We start from the raw sequence: 25339 nt of genomic DNA, 5'->3' as shown, positions 1-25339 counted from the left end.
AAAAAAGAGAAAATGAAAAGATTAAGGAATGATGATGATGATGATGATTGTTGTTATTATTTTAGTATATCTTAGAAGACTCAGCTTTGATCAGAAATACCAATGAGGTAAGGAGTCCCAAAATCCTGGATACTTACTCTAAGCATTCTTTATAGCTGTAGAATCAGTTTTCTAAGAACTTTGACAATAGTTATTTACTAAGAACTGGAGAAATTTGTGAGCCATGTATCATAGAATGGTTTAGGTTGGAAGTGACCTTAAAGATGATCATGTAGATGCAAGTATTTCAGCTAAAGTATAAAACGAAAAGTTCATCATGTTAACACTTAAAATTATTATGACAATTTTGCTGAAACACCTCAAAAAACTCTTGCTCTGAAACAAAGTATAGGAAAATAGTAGCTTCCTACCCAAATTCCCCCTCAAATCCTCAACAACATCAAATAAAATTAAGATGCTGGGGAGGGAACTAGAGGTGGCAACTCAGTGCTAACAATCCTAGTTATTATCATAAGATGCTCATTTGTTACCCACCAAAATACTTGTACTGTAGTGATTTCCAGCTTGCTAATCTGATAGAAGTTGACAAAGAAACCATGATATGGGATAGAAAGAAATATGTTATCACATTATGCTTTTTTAGATTTTATTCCCTCTGATTATTCTTGAAAGATAGTTGTGGAATGTGTTTGTTTAGAGACTCTCGGCAGATAATCATACAAATATATAACAAATTCCTTAGTAGTTTTTCCTCAGTATTGTTTTTTTCTTTTTGATACTGAGATCACTCTCCCTCTTGAAACATGCAGTTTAATTGGTGCTGAAATAAATGTTTTCACTGAAGTAATTTTTTATAAATCTCATGGAAATTGCATTTGAACTAATACTAAGTGTGGAGCCGCAATTCATTTTGAAATAAGTGAAATGAAAGTGCAGTTCTCCAAGGAAAGTGTACTGCTGGCTTTAAAATGGGTTAGGCTTCTATGCTTCAAGGCCTTTGAATACTCATTTCAATTCTTTGTACAAGTTATTTTTCATAGCAAAGGGTTTTGAATTAGGCTGTATGTAAAGCAAAGATAGAATTCTGTGTTTTAGAACAAGTAAGATATGTAAGCATTAAAAGGACCTTTAAATATATTTTTTTAATTGCTGTAAGTTGAAGCACACATACATTTGAAATGCCATTTTGCAAGTTATTTCAAGCAAGTGAAATAAATTTTATTCTACATTAATTTACTTTTATTTTCTCGTGTCACCAATGCATTTCATTGTCATAAGTAGTAGCAACCACTGAACACATTTTTGCTTTAAGTGTAGATGAACTTGTAGAGTCCCTCCAAGGGTCATATCATCTACATGAATATCAGCACCTTTTAAAAACTGTGCTTTAGTTGTGTCATGGTTTGGGCTGAACTGGCCACTGAAACAAATGACAGATGCTCTCCCCCACCTCTCCCAGAAGGGAGAGGGGGAAGAGAGAGAGAAAGAGACTTAAGAATTCAGAAAAAAACTAAACTACTTTAATGAAATATTAAAAATCAAATAAAAAGAGAATAATGAAATATATACAATATATACAAAACTGTATTAAGCTCCCAGGATGATGATCACATCACTGGCAGGCACTGGGGAATTCCTAGACAGGACTCAGTGACAGATGGGAACCGTATTCAGAAACCGGGTTCAGGAATGCACAGATTGGAATTAAAAGCAGATGAACAGACAGTGTCCTCCTTGGATGCTGGCCATTGAAGAAAGGGGGCTGACCCTTTGATCCCTCAGCTTTTGTACTGAGCATGATGCAGATGGGATGGAGTACCCTGTTGGTCAGTTTTGGGTCACCTGTCCTGTCCGCTCCTCCCCACAGATGTGACCCCTCTACACTTTTCTGCTTCCAACTCTCTGACAGGGCATATAACAAAATTAGCTGACCTTGGTTGTTATAGCAATAAGTATACGGAATAGGCTCTCTGCATGCCATTTCTTGCCATAAATTAGAAAAAATCAAGTCTTACCTCTCTGGGAGTGAACAGTGTCTGAACAATATTCTGATAATTTCAGGGAGTTCAGTTGGTTAGAAGAGGCTTAGCTGCAAAGTAAAATTGCTGAGCAGAAAATTGGTTCTGTTTTACCTCAAACCAGGACAAGTTATTATAGTCTTTAACATACATGATGGTATATTGCAAAAATTTCAGAAATCTTAAAGTTTGCCGAGAACATCTTTGTTATTCATTTCAGAAGGTTCACAGACTAGAATAGGCCTACATAAAATTAGATGATGAACACCTTTGCAAAAGTAACAGTTGCTATTAGTCTTTTTCAATAGCCGTTGGAGCCCTCTGGAACCAGCGGTGTCCAGCATGGAGTAGCCCTGTCTGCTCGCTGCAGGGGTCCACCCTGCAGCTTCCCTTGCCAGAATCTGGGCACTTGTACCTGGTACAAAAGCAAATATGGAACCTTAGAAGTTCTGAAAAACCAAGTAGACTGATTCAGTTACCTCCTATCACGTCCCTGGGAGCACCACCAACCCTGACTGTCCCTGTTGAACCTCCCCCCATGCTGCCAACAGCCCAGGACCCCATGTCAGACCCCCAGGGCCTTCAGCCCCTGCGCCAGTGAAGCTGCAGCAGGGATGGTCTCCAGCTCCTCACAGATCTGCCATGCCCAGCCATGGGCCCCAGCAAGCCAGGCCCACCCACAGGCCCATGTCTCAGCCTGGCCTCAGCCCATCCCCATCCACAGAAAGCTGCCCAATGCCTGGGGAGGTCCCCAGTGCCTGACCCAGTGGCTCCCGACTACCCTGCTCCTGGTTAGGGTGGTGGGATGGGTCCTGACTGCCAGGCCCTGCCTGCCCTCATGGATGCTGGGGAGCCCCTGGCGTTCCTGGCCTCAGGTAGCTGACAGCGCCTATGGTGCCTTAGTACTAGTTTCACTATGCAAATTCAAAAGCACCCATGGGTGCACCCATCATCAAAGCCAGAGATGTGACTACAGGAGACTAAAATGTTACCTGGTACAATTCCTGTCATTGATTCCCAATTATGGATGGGATCAGCTTAGTTTCTTCATGAAAATCTGTATTTTTGTTGTGGGAGGCTGCTTTATCTGACATTATTTAACTTAGTGGATAAATGTTTGCCTGTTTTTTTGAACACCATGAGCTCAAATAAAAGTATTCAACCCAGGTCTTTTTATTTTCACTTTGAAAGACAGATATAACCATAATCTCAGTCTTTAATTTTCTTTATCATCCAATACCAGGCTGTGCCTGACACATTTCTGCAAAATTTTTTCCCTGCAGGAAGCAGTGAGCTATTCAGCAAAATTCCTTGATTTCACAGCAAGGTAGCATAATCTCTGTAGGATTCTTTTTTTTTCTTTCCTTTCCTTTCTGTCTTTTTTTTTTTTCTTTTTTCATTGGGGAAAATCTCTTCCAGTGCTTCCTATGGTATCTTTTGCAACAGAGATTCATCCACTTAACGGTTTTGTGATTATCAATATTTATAAGGCCATGAGAACTACTAATACTCTATGGGGAGTCTAATTTCCAACTTTGTTGCATTGCAACAGACTAGTGAGCAAGCTGGTGTGACTGGATCCATCTGAAAGATTTTTACATGAAACACAGCTGATATCAAAGTGTAATGTGAGGTGAACAACTCTCCCTTTTTATTTCTTCTGTGTGAAAAAAGGAGTAAAACCAGAAGTGCTATTAATACGCACAGGAACAATGAAGTTTGAAAGAGTAAAAAAACTGTATCATACAAACAAAAGAAAATGTGGTTTTCTTATGAAGTAGTTAATATTTGAAAAATATAAATGAGAGACAGGAAGAGTTAATTTGAGTCACTCTGCCTCCCTGCTTATAAACACAGCAGAGAAATAGAGAAGTTAATAGCAATGTCACAGTGCAGTAGGAAAAACACTGAGAAATATTAAGGTGTCTTTATGCTAAGCAAATGAATGTAAATCAAAATCATAAAGTGAAAACCCAGACTGATATGATATTGTTTAAGGGGTTTGTAGCTCTGATTCTGTATAACTACCAGTGGTTCTAGATTGCTTGTGGAAAACGTGAATTTTTCTTTTTCTTTTTCTTCTTTTTTATTTTTATTTTTATTTTTATTTTGCCCCCCCTATTTCTGTTTCTGTTTCCATTTCCGTTTCCGTTTCCTTTTCCATTTGCGTTTCCTGTTTTTTTCTTTGACACCTCATGTAAGTTATAAGGAGAAGGCAGATACTGTGAATGAAAATGAACAAACAAAAAAATAAACGCATAAATAAATAAATTTCAGTTTTGCTTTTCCTGTCAGAACGAGTAGAACTGTTTATTTTTATTATATTTTTATTTGGTCTTCAATTAATCCTTTTGTATTTAATTATATTATAATTAACTAGAGTTAATTAATTATAAACCAGCTTTTGTTTTTAATTTTTCCTACTGAGACTGTTCCACTGATTTCATTTTCTAAAAAATAATGATTGACTAGAGGTAAACTGACATTACAGTGTAAAACTGAGCTGAGCAGCTGTTTGTTGCTCTGAAGTAGTGTGTGTGAAGGAGTTGTATTTGGAAAGCACATCCTGAGATAAAGATTAAACATATTTACAGAAATTTATGTTTTTTGAAAACTGATGGCTCTAAGTGGAAAGATGTGATATCTTTTGGTATCATTTTCATGCAGGATTTACAGCCTTAAGAACACTTCTTGTGACAAGTGAGAAGTTTTTCTCCATTCTTTTGAAGCAACCTGAAACCTTTTCTTTTATATTTTTTTTCCTAGTGGTGAAGCATCTGTGCTGATTGAAATATAAAGGAAATTGAACGTTTGATTTAAAAAGAAAGAGATACAAACAGAACATTTTACCCCTTCCTTGTTATAATATTCTAAAAATATCTCTAACAATTTTTTTTTAAATCTGATTCATTCTTATGTCTTATGTAGCAGTAATTCCTAAGAATAAGTGCTACAAGAATTTGATTAACAGGTTCTTATTTAATATGCTAAGAAAGGACATGCAACTCTGATTGACTAATTAATTTTCTTTTTTTGGTTACTGTCTTATTAAGTGATCATTAAGTAAACTTTCTAAAAAAATAATAGCTCATGCCCCTTTTTAAGAAGCCTGATGTCTAAGAATAGTCATTTATCTGGGGAGTTGCCACTTGTATTGATACTTACTGAGTTCTGTCAATGACCATCCCTAATAATGAGTCCCTGGCACAACTTGTCCTATCACTTGTTATTTGGGAGAAGAGATCGACCCCCACCTCTCTACAGCCTCCTTTCAGGTAGTTGTAGGGAGCGATAAGCCTCCCCTCAGCCTCCTTTTCTCCAGGCTGAACAACCCCAGCTCCCTCAGCTGCTCCTCAAAAGATTTTTTCTCCAGACCCCTCACCAGCTTCATTGCCCTCTCTGGACATGGTTTGGAATAACATGTTTATTGAAGCAGCACCAAGGTCCTTAACATTCTGTGCAGAATATTTACTAGTACATTGTGTATGGGATCATTAGGCAAGACTTAACTATTTAGGAAAGTTTTGTCCTTTGAGTCATGTAAAAGGTGTTAGAGATTCATATGTAAACAAGCTAATGTAAGCATTTCCCATAAGGTGTGGCAATGGCCCTTCGAATTCAGTTTTTAGATGATTCTATCAAAAAAAAAAAAAAAAAGTGAAAATTTCAGTCACGTTCCTTTTATCTGCATAAAAATTGTCAAAATTCAAAAAGTGTTCATTCAGTCTCACAGTTGTGTAAAACACTTTGTGAAATATCCTTCTGAAAAATGAATAGTAAAATTAGCCTTCTACAAAATCTGTTTGAACCTTTCTGATCATCATAACAAATAAAGGTAGCCACAAACAAGACTCAGAGAACTATTTACACCATCTTAAGGGATAGAGTTTGTACATGCTTAAATTGCTTCTATATAAGTAAAATATTTTGGGGCCATGAAGGTATTACATCCTCCATAGTTAGTTAAAACTTACTGTGCTCAATTAAGTATGAAAAATTACTTTATAAAAAATATCACCAACAATTTTGAAAGTTATATAAAAATATAATGTTTTCAACCTCTTAAAAATGCCCCTCCCCCACTATTTTTAGGAGTGTTCTAAATAAAGGAATTTGTTTCAATTTGTTTTGTAAACATCAATGAGCCCCCAGTTGAATAATGGTTCCCCTTTTGGTTATCTGTATTTATATCCTAAGGTTACTTTGGGTACTTGAAAAAACCCCACAACCCTCTTTTTTTTTTTTTTTTTTTTTTTTTTTTTTTAATGCATATGCCATGTGTGCTGCCAGGAACATCTGCCATATATATATTTTCTATAATCTTTATGTGTTTTGATCACCTAGACTGCATTTCTGGGAGGCAGTCTTATTCACTGTGTGTTAGTTTAAACATACCTGACTCAAAAAAAAAAAAAAAAAAAAAAAAAAGGGGACTCCAGGATCTTTATTCATCGTACTGAAACTCAGTCACTATGGAAATACAGAAATGTCAATTTCCTATCTAATCAGTGGAGAAAGATGAAAAGAATTATTTGGCTTTTATGTGAATCTCCTTGTGGAAATATCTTACTAGTGAACGACTGAGGAGAACCTCAAGCCTGAGTATGCTGCTTAGGCAAGAACTCCAACAAAATTACGAAACAGTTGCATTGCTTATAATATATGAATGTCTGTTCCCCCTTGCATCAACCTTACAAAACATACACTGCCATATGGTGAAAATCCTTTCCTTACTTGTTTCTATGGAAATGAAGGTCCTAAGATTTCAGCTGATATATTTGTGTTCTCAGAAGTTTAAGGAACCAGAAATAGACCGTGATTTGTTTTTTCTAGGATTCCCCTTTTTGTTGCTCTTGTGGTTGTTACCAGCCAATGGTTAAAGTACACTTGAAATATTAATAGTCCTTTTTAATCTTACTGTGTTCTATGTATAAATAGGGCTTTCAAGAATTTGCTGGCAATCACTGAAGAGACTAATCCTCCACAGAACGGTAAAATCCTCTGGATTTGAGAAACCAGAGCTCTGTTCTCTGCCTTAGGGGTAATTTGAATATGGAGCTTTAGCAGATCTTCTATAGTACACACAAATGCCTTAATTACCAAGGTACTTTGTTGTGAATCTCTACTGTGAAATCTTTTTCTCTTTGTGTAGACTTTCATTGGATCTTGAATAATTTGAATCTCATCCTTTGATGTAAAAAGTCATTGTTTTACACAATGAGGTAGTCTTCCTCCTTTGTTCAAGTGATAATTGTTGATGAAACAGTAGATTACCTGCAGCAGAAGAGATTATTACAGATTCATTTAGTACTCCAGCAGTTAAAATAATCAGTTGGGATGTGAAAGACCAATGTTAAAGTCTTGGTGAAACCACGAGATCTGAAGCGAGGAATATGATCTATGACCTGCCAAAATGACAAAAGAGAACCAGGACAGGATATTTCATATGTTGGTCTATTGCAACAGTGATAATGAATCACTTTCCACTGCACAGTGTGTCTCATGATGACATGGTAATTGCTGAAGATCAGGAACAAGTTGCACAATCCCTTGTAGTAACTGAATATGCCTAGGGGAAGGAGGGCTTGGTGTATCACTTATGGAATTAGAGATTATTGTGATGGGAGAGTTCAGAAGACAGACAAGTCAGGTCTGTTTTAAATTTTAAAGTAAACTTTACTAAATTCATTCATCAATGACACTTCTGCTAATGAATGGTTAGTTCTTACACATTATTTATTGTGCACATTATTATGTACAGAAAAAAAATTGTCTGTAACACTTGCACCTTAAATTACTTTGAGTATACAATACCATGTATCATGTTGGAAGCCTGAATTATATTTTTGCACTAAAGTCCTGTAGAAGTAAAGCAAATTAGGTAAAATTGCATATACCACAGAGTAACAGTGTCATCTGTTGTCTAGAAAGAATGGGTCATTTGAAGAAAATTGCTCAAAAAAAACTATGAAAAAGATGACAATTTAAGAATAATAAGTATTGACATTTATAAGAAATTATTTTGTTTCAATTGTTTCTTAAATTATTTTTCCTGACAGATCATGAGAATTGATGTAACTAACAAGACACATATATTTTGTATGGCAATCAAAGAGAAATACTACGAACTATGAACTATCAAAAAGTATTTGATTCTTCTTTCAATTACAAAAGCATAAATTGAAAAGAATTCCATTGGAATAAGTAGTTATGTTCCATTAAATCCATCTTCAAGTCAAAATCATGCAATGCAATTTTGAAGAATGTATCATGTTTTGTACTGAATAAATGCATTCTTACTATGCATCAGAACAGAAAAATAAGGTCAGTGAGAGACAGAGTCATGGACAGAAGAATGCTGGAAGTTAAAAGTAGGAACGGCAATGAGAAAGTTATTAGTATCCTTGTGCGCGGAGGCTGGGTAGGTGACGCAGATGACAAAGGAACTGTGTTCGGTTTCCTAGGAAAGTAGGCGTGAACAAAAACAATTGATATGTTTCTGTAATGATGAGACAGACCTGTGAAAAAGCAGAACAAAGCAAACTACTGGTGCGAGATGTGACATTGTCTGTTAGAGGAACACAGAAGAAATGCTAGTAAGAAAGATGTACAAAAGAGATTGTGCGGTTTCCTGGGAAGGCATACAAGAAAGTGTAATTTTCTATTACTGAGGTAGTAAACTGTAAAGAATGGATAAACAACAGCCTGGATAAAACAGTCTGTGGTGCAAAATTTTTTTGGAAAGCAATTAAAAAATTATAATCATGAGAGTCTTTTCTGTTCAGTTTGAATTGGAATGTCATCAAATAGGTAAACATTTTAAGGTTTATCTTAAAATATGTCTTAATGTTATGTTTTGTTTTTCCAGCTGAAGTCTGAAAATTAATAGAATTTTGATATTCTTATATATGGTAGTTTATATATATAAGTTCATAAAGTTTTAAGGTACTAGTAATTACAAGTAATAGAGCTGAAAGGAATCTCAAAAGACATACACAGTATTATTCTATCTCAAATTAGGCGTAATGGTATGTAATCCATACTTGAAAGGTGTTTGCCTGACCAGGTCTTAAAAGGTTCCAAGCTATCTCTACAGCTTCTGTAATGTATCCATGGTGGAATTTAAACAACCTTAAAATAGCAAATTTGTCCTCTTATTATAGCATAAGCCTGATGCTTCTTGTAATATCCACAATAAGCATGGAAAACTGCCTTCCCTTTTTACTGCAGTCATTTATATTTACAATATTTTAATCACATCTCCCTTCATATATGCTTTTCATCAGACTAAACAAACCTCAGTTACAGCTAATTAATCTCTGATTATTCTCCTTTTTTCTCAACATCCTGTATTTTTTCAGAAGTGTGTGCTGGCTCATGGTAACAGAACTTCAGCTGAGGCATTACATTGCTAGAAATATTTCTTCATGGTTCTACATTGCAACTTTCCTGATAATTCCTTTCAATATAAACTTTGTTTTTCTCTGCTAAATAACATGTTATCTTGTGTTTAATTTGAGAAACACTGTAGGCTCCACATCTTCTGTGTAACAGCTGACCCAAGCCATTTCCTACCTTGTTTTTGTATCATTTCTTCATAACCGTGTTACTTTTGTCCTTGAACTTGCTGAATTGCAATCTGCATGCTTCTGGTAATTTCTCCAATTCTAATCCTATCCTTCAAAGTTATTTCATTCTGTTTCTGCCTAGTATCATCTGAAGATTTAATAAATATCCTGTGTATTGCACATCCAAGTAATTAATGTGCATAAGAAATAAAAGGAGGACAGGGAAAAACAGCTGCAGAGTATTTCTACACCTTCACACAATTCAGCAAATAAATGGAAAATAATTCAATAGAAATAAGAAATGGGACAGAATAATTTTTAGTTGGCAAACCTATTAGGGAAGAAATCTTACTTTATATAAAGACTAAGTTTCAAAAAGTTGTTTTAGGGAACTTGAAGATTGGAGTCCTTGTATGAGCACAGAGTTAGTGACCAATCACTTTGTCTTTCAGCAGATGTTTTTTTTTTCCACTTGTCATTAATATAAAATTATTGCAATCTACTTAGCATTATCAATTAATATGAAATAATTATGCCTTATTGCTAATTGATTTTTCTTTTAGCTATTAAATGAACAATTAACTAGTCTGGAATTCTCTGAGGCTTTCCAGTCACCTTGCTTCCTACTATAATAACTAAAGCTAAAGTGAATGTATGCTGCCTGCAGTTGTTTAACAGTTTGCTAAGTTACTTTTATGTATCTTATTCTCTCTCTTAAAATTGATGTTTTGATTTGGTTTGATTTGGTTTGGTTTGTTTTTTAAATATATTTATTATGTTACATAATACACTAAGGATAAGTAGGAAAGTTAAGATTAAGTCACTGCTTCAAACCTCCATCAGTTTATCATTCCAGCTGGTCAGTGAGCCACGTGTAATCTTTTTTTTTTAACAGCAACAGTCACTTGTTTTGAATATTTGATCTACTGGTCTAGCTGCTGTTCAGCCAAAGAAATTATTATTTTTAGATGCTGCTATTTAGTTTAAGATTATATCAAGGGCAATCACAGCTGTAACAGTTTCTTCAGTACAAAGTCTGTGAGCTCAGATCAGGCACATGAAGCAGCAGTATAAAGACATTAAAGTCCTTAGATATCACTGCACTTGTACTGTCAGTGTATGTCTTCACGACAAGCATCTGTGTTAGCTAAATACACCATACACCATAGACAGGTGCCACAATCTTTATAAAGAGCTCAGTCAGAGCTCTGGGAATCTGACAAGCTCCTGATGGGATATCGAGGTGACCTCAAGATCAGTGTCATTTCTACTAGTCTTTCTCCAGCGCTGCTATTCTCTTCCTCTTGTTTTTCCTGCCAGGTTTTAAATGCCTGTAGCTTCTCGTGATTCCTGCGTCATCCAGCTGGGTTTCTGAAATACCTTATCTTATAAATGAATGCTTCCCATTATAAACCGTTTCTACCACCTACCTGAGCATGACGATAAGGAAACTGAGATGCTAGAAGGCTGCAGATGAAGAGAGGTATGCCAAAAAAGCTGCCTCAGCAAAATGATACTAGGGTCCATGGCAGGAATCACAGGCTGACAGAGGCACCCACAGATCCTTTAACAACATTTTTGGGCACCTATTGTTTTAGAAGTCTTTGATACTCAACAGCAGCCATATAATTTTTGCATATAGCAAGCAGCTTTTCTTGTGAGCTTGCCTTTCCGTTTCAGCACACAATTTTGTGAGTGAGATCACTTTCAACAGTGAGAGATGGGTCAAAACTCTGCTTATGGACTGACACTGCCTTGGTTCATATTAGAGAAAAAAAAATATCTTTCTGACTCATTGCATACAAAACAAAGACAATGCAAGATCATATTTCAAAGTTGTAGGTTAATCAAATGTCAGCATTATGTAAAATAAACTGTCTTGGAGATAACCTCAAACACAAAGGATTTTTAATTATTTAGTCAGAATCTAAATCAGATGAAAAAGAAGGGCTTATGACAATCTCTGCTCTGTCCACAGGTCTGTCCTTTGTGAACTGATTTTTTTTCTTTTACCCGAAGAAGTTTTAAATGAATAGAACACCCTCCCCCAAACTGTGCAGAGTATTGAATATATAATAACGGTAACTGATTTTGCCTTTTCTCATATATTTTCTGAAAAAAATACAGCAAAATGGTAAAAACAATTCCATGCAAAATTATGAGTAGAAATGCATCATTTTGTAAAGAATGCCTGTATCACAGACACAGGTTTCATATAAAAACAAAATAAGCGCCTTTACACTTTCAGACTTGGCTTAATAGACTCCATTGTGTCTCACTTCAAAATCACTCCAAATATGATTATTTCAAATATGTAGGGTTTCAGTGCTACTGTGTTTATCTTCTGCACATAAGAGATTTGAATAAAGAAGCTGAGAGAAAAATTGCATTTTTGAGTACAACAATAAAAGAGCATGGGAAACCCGAGAGTTGACTCACACTTAATGGGTACTGTTGGCCAGAAGAGCAAGGTGCTAGTTTTCCCTTATTTTTTCAGAGGCTGTAAAGCTGGGGCAGAAGTACTATTGTTGCCCTAAATTATGCACTTATGGCAGAGAAATATCATAGCATGAATCTGTTCCATTCCTAGTGTCCTTTGAATCTCTAAAATTGCCCCATCAGTGCTTGCACCTGTCTAAAGGCCACTTAAGCCCCACAGATAGGGAGAGGGAGACCGTAACAACAGAGAGCAAAGAAAAGCGGGGAAGATTAGTATTTTCTAATGAAACAGCAGAAAAGACTTTATCTATGATGTACTTGTGCCAGTGCACTTTCTTAACTGTACATTCATTAGTACAGAGCAGAAAGTCCTTTAATCCATGAAGTTTTATATAAGAAAAATAAATATCTCTTATACAGGCATGCACAAATTTAGTCTTGCTAACAGGAATGTAATATTTAAATGGAAAATATTACTGACTCATTATTTGGGATTTTATTAAAGCAGCTGCAAAATGCAGGCAGATTGCATAACCACTGTGTTCACAGGATCTCCAAAACACATAGTCTTTGCATAGTGTCAACAACATTTAAATGCAATTTGATGGTGGCTGGTCAGATTTCTCTTCTGCTCAGAAGACAGGTTGCTCCAGGTTCTGCACTATATATACAGTGAGAATGGAAGACAATATATTCTAGTTGGCCTGGGGACCAGCTTCTTGGTCTTTGGCAAGGTGACAAATACAGTTTCAGTATGTTTCAGGAAAAAGTAAATATATAAGTCCCTGAGATGGATGGGTAATTAGTTGTATATTATCTCTAAAATGTGTTCCATTATGTTTGAGAATATGGGAGGTTTAACACATATAACTCAAATGCTGAAAAATCAGAAAAGACATAAAATGAAAAGCAAAATAGTCAGGTAAGGTAGTATTCATTTAGAGTAAGCCACATGCTATGTTAGAGACCGATTTTAATCTATTGGTAATATATATTTGACATACTGTGAAAACATTGAATGAGACTGAAAAGATAAAGCCAGAAAAATTTACCATATCTCCTTTAAAGAAATGTTTTCACAACATCTCTTACCAGAATATGGAAAAGCTGAAATAGTGCTTTAATCATGGATAATACAGAATTTTAATTAGCATCGCAAAGCATGTCTTTTAAATATTTAAACACTTCAGTATTTACACACTAGACACAATCAGGCAATTTTGATGTGTGAAGATGATAAAGTTGTAGTGAAGCACAAATTTTCGTGTTCATTCACTTCATAAACAGTCTTTGAAGAAATACATGTGGAAAAGGTGCAAAATAATGTTTTTTACTTCCCCAGAAAAATTACTGTACCCTTATGGAGAGGAAAAATTTCTTGGTGCTAAGCCACTGTCTAGGAATCCTTGGTGCAATTTCTTTCTCTGATACAAGCTTCCTGTGTAATTTTGGATGTGTCATGTAAAGATAGATCAAAAGGTCATCTAGCAATAACCCATTTTGTGGAACAGGACTGCCTCCACATTCAATGAAAATTCACAGAATCACAGAATGGTAGGGGTTGGAAGAGACCTCTGTAGATCATCTAGTCCAAGCCCCCTGCCAGAGCAGGATCACCTAGAGCAGGTTGCACAGGAGTGCATCCAGGTGGGTTTTGAACATATCCAGAGACAGAGACTCCACCACGTCTCTGGGCAGCCTGTTCCAGTGCTCTGCCACCCTCAAAGTAAAGAAGTTCCTCCTCATGTTTAGGTGGAACTTCCTATGCTCAAGTTTGTGCTCGTTACCCCTTGTGCTGCTGTGGGACACCACTGTCCCCGTCCTCCTGACAGCCATCCTTTAAATATTTATAAGCGTTGATAAGATCCCCTGTCAGTCATCTTTTGTTCCAGACTAAAACCACCCAAATTCTTCAGTCTGTCTTCATAAGAGGGGTGTTCCAATCCCCTAATAATCTCTGTAGCCCTTTGCTGCACCCTCTCCAGCAGTTCCCTGTCCTTCTTGAACTAGGGAGCCCAGAACTGGACACAGTAAAAATTCATTCAAATTATAAAAGCCATTCATTCAAATTATAAAAGCCATTCATTCAAATTATAAAATTGTGAAATTAATTCAAATTATAAAAAAACACATTCAAATTATAAAAGTCATTTTCTTAAGAGGATCACCACTTAAGTTAACCGTTAAGTAATGTTATTGGTCCCTTAAGGTGTAGCAAACTTAAAGATCAGCAGTTTTGTTAGAAGGCTGTCAGGTTTCAGTGCAATGCTGTTAGGGACCTCTGGGACCTGGTGTCACTACACCTGTCTTGGGAATTCTGGGCTCCAAATTCCAGTTCTCCTCCAGAGAGTCTCAATGACCAGGCAGCTGTGACTTCGGATGGGATCATCAAAGGTTCCCAGAGCCCATATGCAGGGCAGAGAACTACATCCCAGTTGCGGCTGTGAGTCTGCATTTCAGGCTAGCCAACCTGTAGCCTCAGTAAATCTGACTGCTCCATAGCTGCAGAATCAGAAAACACTAATTCTATGTCAGTGATGTATTTGACCACGAATTCACTTAGGATTTGCATGGATTCCCTTTCTTCCTTTGGGGGAAAATTTATTGAAAGCAAACTGTTTTGGATGAACCATTTTGATATTGAAGAACTGGCAATTTAAAGTAAAAATTTGTTTTCATTGAAAACTTTCTGGCCAGTTATGTGCTTGATTTTTCAGGAGATACTGAATCAATTCTGAGCAGGCTCAGAGACAGTAAACTGTTCTGATAAATACTTGGGACACTTGTAGAAAACGTGTACCTTTATCACTTCTTGCTAGCCACTACACCCTTTTATCCTAGGTAATTCATATTGTCCCACTACTGTGTGGTGGCAAATGAAATGAAATAATACAGTTTTAAGTCATTTAAATAAAAGAGTTGTCTTTTAAATTAGTAACTGTTTCAGTCTATACATTTGAAGTGAGGTTACACAGCATCTGAGTAGAATCTTTGATTAGAGAATTCGTACATTTGTGTTATCAGTTAGGTACGTAAATTTTCTGGGACAAAGTGCCTGAAGTCACTGAGTGCCTAACTTCCTGAGAATATTTTATATTTAGTTTCTCTGAGCTGGATTCACAAGGAGTAAATCCAATTGAACAAAAACTCCTAATAACATTTATAAATTCAAGGCAGAATCCATGCAGGTTCCTTGAATATGAAACATGTAGTAGGAAACAATAAATAACTAGAATATCAAATATTATGTGAGCTTTGGGGAAAGAAAAAAAAAAAAGAACAGCAGATCCTGGGAATAGGAAAGCTACTGTCATGACTCCGATGGTATAGCAGGAGGCTGACAAAAGTCCAGTCACAAGTAGCATATAAAACATACCGGATAAATAATGGAGAAGATACAAAGTTCAGGGTTTCAGGTGCCTTGTGATTCCTCTGCACTTGTCCTCTGATCACTACCTGTGATACAAAGCTGTCTTTCAAAAGTCAAGACAGAGGTATGAGGAAAGATAGTAAAGTGTACTTACTCTATACGCACAGTATTTCTTACTTGATGTGCTACAGAAAAAAAACACCTAATCAGATAATCTTTTGTGCCATCACTTTATCTAGAACTGCAATGACCTCACAAGCCAGTTGTGAAAGAAAGGTATGGAAGATCACACCTTGAAGTGAAAGGCATTAATACATGTGTCATTTATTTGTTTAAAATACTGCATGTCTCACTGACACCACTTTATAGTTAGTTTCACAGAGGTGTAAAAGAATGATCAAGGTTTAGGTAAGGACATCAGTGACAGAGGCTAAGTGTTGAAAAATTTCAACAAAGATGAAGAAATGTCACACTGCTGGTAGGGTCAAGGGGAAAACCAGTTTACCTTAAGGGAGTACACAAACTTAAAAGGTGAATCTACTTTTTTCCTGTATTTAAGTTGCATCAGTTTGAACTACATATACAGTGATTGTCTTGTGTCCTTAAAATACTGATGCCTAAGCAGCCTGTTTCAACTGCTCTGCAGGAGGCTACTACCCCACATCTCTGAAAGGAGGGCACTTTGGGCAACTACCAATTGGAGGGATTTGCTCAAACTGCCCCTTGAAATTATTGAAATTAACACCGCCTGATTTAGGCTGGAGAAGATTCGGTACCATTCACATGAAGATATTAATCTTTTGGGGGTGGCAATAACTCCCAGCAATGTAGAATAATGGTCTACTGTCTGGTAACTTGTCAAACCAGCACAGCTGTTTGTTGGGGCATCTGTCAGAACTTGGCTTCTGCAGACAGAGAATAGCTATGTGGTAGTACCATTTTAAGACTGATCTGAGATATCTGTTGACATTTTGAAATGCCTTTTTTTTTTTTTAATATATTTAGCATCTGAATAGCCATAACACTTAGTAATCTACGTCACGTTCCTAAATCCTGTGTCAAGGCGCTGAACAAAGACAGAACAAAAAGACTTTTTGTAGACTAACACCAATCTATCTCTGAAGTTAATTGTCTATAACAAAGGACAACAGATGGATACTCACAAACAAAAGAGCAAAATCAAATCTGAATAAAATTGTTGAGCGTTATGGAAGTCATAATACATTTGCAGTTTAACTGTTGTACTTCTGATATCGTCTTAACATATTGGAATGAATTTTTAAATATTACAATATTTTGACTTGTGATCCATGTAAATTGGGTCACATAAATTCCCTCATAAATTCTGCTTTTCTGGTTGTTGCTTTCCCAGAAAAATATGCCCTAGCAAAATTAACCTCCAACTGAGCTCATTAATAGTGGTTCTCTGTCAGCACTGTTCCAGTGCTTGTCATCAAGGAGCATATGCTTGTCAAATACTTCTATGGCCTGTTAGCCTAGAAAAAATAAATTGATTGCTTGTGAATCTCTGATGGACTTGGATTAGAAGCTAGATTTGCAAACAAGATTGGTATTTACACCTATTTACAGCCCTTAGTAATCCCTTGAATAGAAATGAGTTTTACATCCTTCTGCAAGCAGAAATTTAATTAAGGGATTCCAGTTTAGCAGAACACTTAAACACTAGAAAAAGTTCTCATGGGTTGTAGCATCTCCCACTGCTTAAAAAAATACATGCATGCACAGCCCTGACCACTAAGAAAATACAAATTTTACTTTATTTTAATTTTATTTTAAAGAGGTTCAAAATACTGCCAGAATGTGATGCAAAGACTATATACATAACACAGGAGTTAACTGTAGCTCCCCAATAAGCATACACCAAACAACTTTGACTTCTTTTTCTTATTTATTAACATCTTAATTCACAAATTAGGTCTGGGTTTTTTTCACTTTTCCATAGGAGAAAATGTAGTTGAACAACTCAGTGAAACTGAAGGACTAAATTTAAATCTGTTTATGGTATCACAAAGACAACTTTCTGACATCAGTCGCTAGCTTTTCTCACTAGTTTAATTACCAAACTGCTCAGTAATTTTTCTTACCCTCTTGTCTTAACAAGCATTATTGTTTGTTTGTTATTCAGAGGTCACAAATGGTCTCTTACTGGTTTTTTTTTTTTGGAGTATCACAATGGAATATTTTGCCTGGAGTATTATTACATCATTCATTTAAAAGCAAATATTTTTAAGTTTTCTTCTTAATTACTCCAAAAAATTATTCTGAAACAATATTCAAAAATAATGATAACAGATATTTATACATTAAATATGCAAGTAGTAATATTTGTTTCTGAGAGGTAATCATCCATAGTTGATTACATGACAAAAAAAAATTTAGCATTTTCAATAACCAGAAGTTGTTTATTATGAATACACATTACATTTAATCAGTATAACTATTATTTCAGTTATACAAAAAAGGGACATTCATTTGCTGGATAGAATAGAAATGGAACAATTTATTCTTTCCTTACTTTGTAACAGAGTGTTCTTGTGAGCTTCTCCTGTTTGCTCTGACTTTTCTCAGTGATATTCTTTGCTGCAAAATTTGAGGTGAGTAGTTGAAGGACAGACTTAAGTGGAGAAATACTGATTACTTCAGAAGAGGTAGTCTTCTGAGGAAATACAGAAGTTTCTGAAATAATTGAAGTTATTCTTTTGTGTCATATTCAAATTAAATTTACACCACTTTTGGAGTAGCCAACTGCAACTAAATTTGTATTGTGGCATATCTAAAACCTTAGGGTTGACTTTGTGTATCCTGTTTTGTTGGTTATATTCCTGCTGTGTTTTATATTTATGTGAAGATGCAAACATAGAATCCCATTTATGTACTATAAAAATTTAAGTTGATGATGTGTCCTATAAAATTGGAGAAGGGTATAAAGTTCAACTGAATTGTGAATATGCACTTTTGATATTCCCCCAGTTGCAGCTATAACAGTGCTGTTAATTAAAACTGTAAGCTGCAGGTACTCAGTGCCGCAACTAACAGATGAAAGTGTGATTAGCATCAAATGAAGGTAAATTGAATTAATTCCTCCTGGGGTAGTATTGTGTATCCAGCACGCACTCCATGGTCCCAAAGCTTAGCACATTGCCTATTGCACTGTATGAGACATCCCTGCAATGAGAGAAGGTTTGGCAAAGGACCAGAAAGCCACAGGGGAATTTCTTCTAGATTTAACACTGAAAGAATGCTTGTGGTGCATAACTTTTTAGCATGCTCACAAATTCTCTTATGCCTTTGACAAGAACTATGATGTTTTCCTCTGAAAGATCTGTTCCAAAAAAAAATTTTAGATGAGGCAAGGTGCATAGAGTCCTAAACCTTTGCAACAGCTCTGCTTAGTCCAGCACAGAGAAGAAATTTCAACAGGCTGGACATAGACAGTAAGTCACTACTCACAACTGTTCATCACAGTGGTTTGTATGATGTTGGAAATGTAGGTCAGATGTAACTACTGTTACAACACATGATTAAGAATGAGGCTACACCAGCACAAAATCCTTGCCTATGTGAAGAAATGTGGCAACATGGTTGGTAAGACTTACATCCTGGTGTCACGCTGTGATCTAGTTCTGTGCCCAGCTAAGAATCTTATCTCCAAGCTGCGCACTGTCTTGGAGTGTCTCCTTCCTTTGGATCTGAGAGGCATGGGGCACCCATTTTCTGCCTCTCAGCTACACAAGTTTTTGAGTCGAAAAAACTGGGTGCTCAGATGACTAGTCAGGCTGGTTGATCCATTGATCTAACTAGATCTGAGTCAATAGCAAAGATCTGAAGCCAAATTCCAAGTTGACCCAGTGTAACTCTGGTGTAACTTTGCTGAAGCACTGCTGGTACTCTGTATTCACAAAAGGTGTCAAAACAGGATGAACATCATTGTGTCAGGACTGAAACTTTGGTTGCGTTCTGACAGCTTTCAGTAGCTTTGTCATAGCAAGAAAGAAAACACAATCATGTAGTAGAAAAGAGTTGTAAAGGAGGTAGCTTACTTTAGTAGTGTGTACTTTTACCTCTCTTCCTTAAAAAGTCAGTTATACAGTAGTCAATCAACCTATGATGATTATTCAGCATGATCAGTGCTCATTAATTGTCCTGTTGTTTCCTTCTATAGGAAAAGGAAACGGAAAAAAGAAAAAGAGGAAAAAAAGGGTTTGTGTTTCATATGTTATGATACTATTTGAACATCTCCTTCACACCTGTTGGTAGTAGCTGGACAAGTCATGTGTCACAAGTGTTTAAGAACATGTGCTTTTTCAAGCACATAGGATTTCTGTACCAGTGGCTGATTTAACTGGGTAATGGCCAGGTGACTCAACGAAAGTTTAATTTTCAGTTTAATATTTCTGCCTCTGGCAGCTTGTTCTGAAATTAGAAGGCAGCAATTGTCAAACATACCTACTTTCCTGATTTGTTATCATGAAAGAGAAGCGTGACTCACATCACTATCATTTTCCCATTGAGTTTTTCTGAGGTTCTTCTGTGAAATGTGAAAACAAATCAATTATACAACATGCAAGTCTAGTGGGTTTGATAGTATAATCCTGTGGATTATTAATGTTCTGTGCTGTTCTTTCTGTTCTATCTATTCAATTGCTTGTTTTTTTCTAGTATATGCTCATAGACAACTTATAGTGGGTAAAACTGCATACAAGGCTGCAGAGAGAACTATCTAGTGTGCTCCCAAGGATGCTCTCTATAATCTTTGAGAGGCTGTGGAAATCAGGGGACTCCTCAATGTATGGAGGAAGGCAAATGTTGCCCCCTTCTTCAAAAAAAGGCCCAAAAGATGATCTGAGGATCTGGAGGCCAGTCAACCTCACTTCGGCTCTTGGGAAAATAATGGAGCAAGTTGTCTAGAAGCTCATTTCAGGACATGTGCAGAAGAGAAAAGTGACTGGCAACAGTCAGCATGGACTTACTAAGGGTAAATCATGTGTGACCCATTACCTTCAGTGATTTACCTTTATTTTAGCAGAGCTGTTACAGTCTGGAACACTAGACAACTAGATGGGTAAAAAACTAGATGAATAATTGGTCCCAGAGGGTAATGGTTAATGGTTGCACTCTATTTCATGTCTTTCACAAGTGGAGTACTACAGGAGGTCTATGCTGGGACCTCTCCTATTCAATGTCTTTGTCAATGACAGATGTTACAGAGGGCATGTTCATCAAGTTTGCAGCTAACACCAAACTGGGGGAAACAGACAATAGGCCTGCAGGCAGGACTGCCGTCCACAAGGACCTAGAAATACCAGAGGAATGGGCCAGAGGAAAACTAAAGAAATTCATCAAGGACAACAGTCAAATGCTTCCCCTGTGCTGGAAGCTCTGGTGCAAAGACACAAGCTGAAGCTTGCCTGTCTCAGAGCAGCTCTTTGGGAAGGGACCTGGAGGCCTGCCCTGCCTGTAGAGAAGTCCAACAGCACTCTGGGCCATACGAACAAGGGTGCAACCAGAAGACTGAAGGGACATATTATACCCCACCCTTGCTTGGATGGATCATCCTGCCTACTGCATATTCCTGGTAGAAAGAAAGAAAGGGCACAACCCACAATTTATTCAGTGCTGGCTTCCAATCATGTGACATTTTATTTTTAGACTGACAGTCAGCAAAACACCATTCCTCAGACCATTCTTGAAAGGTAAGGATTATTTTTAAATTTTTTTCAGACCAATTTAGTGGAACATCACTGTACTAGAAGTGATTCTATTGGTAAAGTTAACTTCATGGGCCAGAGAGCACTCACATCCTTGAGGACTGATACCATCTCCAGTAAGTGTGGCAACTGATTTTCAAGGCTAGTTTTACTGTGGACTATGGCATCAGATTAATGGGAGATGTCTCAAGACTCTCAAGAAATACATGAAGGGACCAGGAAATCTAAGTTTGAAATTTTGGTTGTGTTTTGTTTGTCCCAGTATATTTTTGAAGCCTAGTAGTCACATCTACGATTTAGTGGATTTCAGTGAAGTTAGTGCCGTCATACAGGACATTTGAAAGAATGTATGTGTGCTTCTTTTACTTGTGTTTATTTGTTAACTGAAAATAAAATCATAAAGCTCTCAGCAAGATGAAATTGGTGTTAGTCTCTGAGATGCCCAGCTGTGCAATGTGTCCAGACCTGCACCCTACAGAAATTTTTAAATGGGAATATTTTTCCTTCTCATCTTTCTTTCCTATTGATATACTTGAAGATAAATTAAGTAATTTATACTTTGCAGGTACAGTCTTTCAGTGCAGTGTGGTGAAAATGGAGCTCGTGCAGCCAGCTCCAGACCCTAACGAAATCACAAAGATAAATTAATTAACAAACACAAGTTTTTCTTTCTTTTCTGTGTTTTCTAAGGCAGAACTATATGAGATAGTTTTATCAAATTGGTGTAAATTTAAGGATTTTTTTTTCACCTCCAAAGTTAACAGAGAAAAAATCAGGAGACCTATCCATGCAAAAGAATTTTGAGTTAAAATATTTTTTGTAGAGGAACAATCTTAGACTATTTTTCTAACTTTGTGTGAAAATTTATGAGACATTGATTTTGTGCAGTGTTCAACTACAAATACAGCAGCCATACAGTTTCACATTTAATTATCTCTCCCCCACGCCCAGGAAATTTCCAGGTAGCAAAATGAGAGACCTTTGCTTTACAGAAGTCTCAAATTAAAGATCTGGTGGGTGTAAAAAAAGATGGAAGGTATAGGCAGACATTTGTTAATATAGCTCTGGGTACGTTTGTGCAAATATGAAGTGCCCATATGTAGTATATCATATTCCTTCCACCAAAATAATCTCCAGCTCTTCTATATGTTCTTTCCAATCTGAGCCAGATGCTACCACTCTCTTCTTGTGATAAGATCACCCATTTTCAAACATTAAAAGACTTCCTCACTACTCTAGAGGGTGCTTTTTTTCAAGTCGTGAGATCTAAACTGGACAAAGACTATCTCTTAAACACTGGTTTGGTAGTATACTAAGAACCTCATTGTGCCTTCAGGTCCCTTCCACTGCTTTCAATCTGTGAAAAGAGGGTTGTAGAGCTGTTTTACTGCAACACTGTTTCAGACTGTTTCCCAAATCTGGAAGAAAGTTGTCCCAAAATACCTTTCACCATCTTTCATTCAGAAGCATATTTTAGGAGCATTGAGGCATGACCATCAATTTATAATAATGAATACTATAACTTCTCTGGAGGCTTTTAATAGTTTCCTTATTTTTATTAAGGGCCACATAATCTCTAGTTCTTACATGGATAAGGACGGGTAGAAATTCTTTCTTCTTGCTGCCCTGTGCAAATTGTAACAAATGTTACTGTGATATGCTTATGTATGCTTTTCATGGTGTTATTGCGGCCAGTGGCGAAAAGACCTGTGCTGCTTCACCCTACATTTCAAAGGCATTGCTGGACAGAAAAGACTATGCTACTTACCATAGAGAATAATATAGAGAAGTTCCTTCCTGGATCAGATGAATTATGCTTTGTTTGTCATTTAATACATTGAAGCACTCAAACCTTCTGTGTCTATTAATAACTCCTTTGCTTACTGTTTTTGAAGAAGCAGATGATGGCTATCTGTTAGATACTTACTAGTTAATTGTCATGGAGGGATGGAAGGTTTTCCAGTAAGGAGATTGCTAACTCCTGATTTTGATAAACTGAATTAAGGATCATCTCTTTCTCTTTCTTCATCCTGGGCATTGTTACTATTTGGTGAATGGAGTTCAAGGGAGATTATAAAACTTTCCTTTTTCCCACCCATGCATCCTAAATTTCCTTCTTCTGCAACAATGCCAATGCACTGGATGAGCATTGGATGCATGTGATCTGGCAAGAAATGTCTTCTCTTTCTAGTAATGTATACATGTGACAAATCCAAGCTTGTTAGAGAGAATGAAGAAACATGTTTTTTTGGTAGTATGTAGACTAATTCCCTGGCCCCTGGCAGTTGACTTTTTTGAGGTCATTCAGTATGAACAAAAACTTACTGATTTACTGTTACATAAATAACACGCCATTTTTACTCCTCATCTAGCTGGCTCGGACATTGATTTATTTCTCATAGAAGAAACTGATATATTTTTAGATATCTAAGGATGACCAAAATATCTGAATCAGGCTGTCAGTAATGGTACAAGATTCCTGGAGACCTGCATCCTTGTGGAGAAACATCTGGAGGTTAGTTGGATACTTTAAGGCTTCACAAATGTCAATAGCTGCCTTTGTTTAAGTGACAGAATCCCACTTAAAAGTTTGGCTCTTAAGTAACTAAACTGTCAAATGTGACTTTAGAAATTCTGTTTTGAACAATTTATTTTTTGTGGTGGTTAAATTGTAATTCTAACTTGAAAAAGTTAGAAGACTGAGTTTCCCTGTTTTGTGTGTCTGATACAGCGGAGAGTAATTTTCTTTTTAGTGGAGTAAAAAATTGAGGAGGTATTCTTTGCTCTGCATACGTGATTTATATCTCCCATGAGAAGAGAAAAGATGTTTGACATGAACCATTTCTGTGTGGTCTCAAAGGATTTACTATTTAGTTTTCTTGGCATGCTATATAATATTTTCATAAATGTCATGAACATTGTCATGAAACATTAGTACAATGCCAATTACTGTAAAAATAACAATAGATGTTATTGGCTCCTGTGGAAAGTTATAAGTCTAGAGGCCAGAATTCTGAGTTTTCACTCCTTTTGAATTTTGTGTTGGAGTCAATAGAGCTATGCACTGCTTACTTCAAAAGAAGTGGAAAATTCTGATCCAAAGCTTGCATATTGTTTGGATAGGGTATGATGATAAACTGTTGTATTTCTAATATTTGAAACAGAAATGCCATAAAGCAGCTTTTCTTAGGGCCAGTAGTATTTCCATGTACTTTCACAGTTTTCTCCTCATACTGCCCCACCAGGAAGTAGGCTGGGAGGGCACAAGAAGTTGGGAGGAGACATGGCTGGGACAGCTGACCCCAACTGACCAAAGAAATATTCCATGCCGTATGACGTCATGCTCAGCACATAAAGCTAGAGGAAGAAGGAGGAAGGAGAGGAACATTTGGAGTTATGGCATTTTGTCTTCCCAAGTAACCATTATGCATGATGGAGTTCTGCTTTCCTGGAGATGGCTGAACACCTGCCTGCTGATGGGAAGTGGTTGATGAATTCCTTGTTTTGCTTTGCTTGCATGTGTGGCTTTTGTTTTACTTATTAAACTGTCTTTATCTCAACCCGCGAGTTTTCTCACTTTTGCTCTTCTGATTCTCTCTCCCATCCCACCAGGGGAGAGTGAACAAGCAGTTGCGTGGTGCTTAATTACCAGCTGGCATTAAACCAAAACACCATGATATGTCTGTTGGAAAGCTGTGGAAGTCAGTGCAATTGTCCTAGGCAAGAAATTTGTTCTTCTGTGACATATGACTTCAACTACATCATAAGGTGGTGAGGCAGTGGAACAGGTTGTCCAGGGAAGTTGTGGATGCCCCATCTCTGGAAGTGCTCAAGACCAGGTTGGATGGAGCTTTGAGCAACCTGGCCTAATTGAAGGTGTCCCTGCCCATGGCAGGGGGGTTGGAACTAGATGATTTTTAAGGTCCTTTGCAACCTAAAGCATTGTGTGATTCTATAAAATCTGAAAACTCATTAAAATTCAAATAAGGCAAGAAATCATGCAAAAGGAAAAAGTGTGCAAAAAGAGACTGTTGGTTATTTTCTTTGATACTTATAAAAGTGGAGTTCCTTTGTGGATAGGTGTGCTGTCCTTGAAGGTTCTGCTGAGAAACTGTATGAAAGTTCATCAAACTTTAGTCCACTTACTAAAACGGAGGACAACATATTGCAAGCTGAAAGCAATTGTTATTTCTTTGTCTCACTGAATCTGTACTC

Source organism: Chroicocephalus ridibundus, chromosome 2 (genome assembly GCF_963924245.1).
Source record: "Chroicocephalus ridibundus chromosome 2, bChrRid1.1, whole genome shotgun sequence".
NCBI lineage: Eukaryota > Metazoa > Chordata > Aves > Charadriiformes > Laridae > Chroicocephalus > Chroicocephalus ridibundus.
This window is presented reverse-complemented; position numbering follows the sequence as displayed.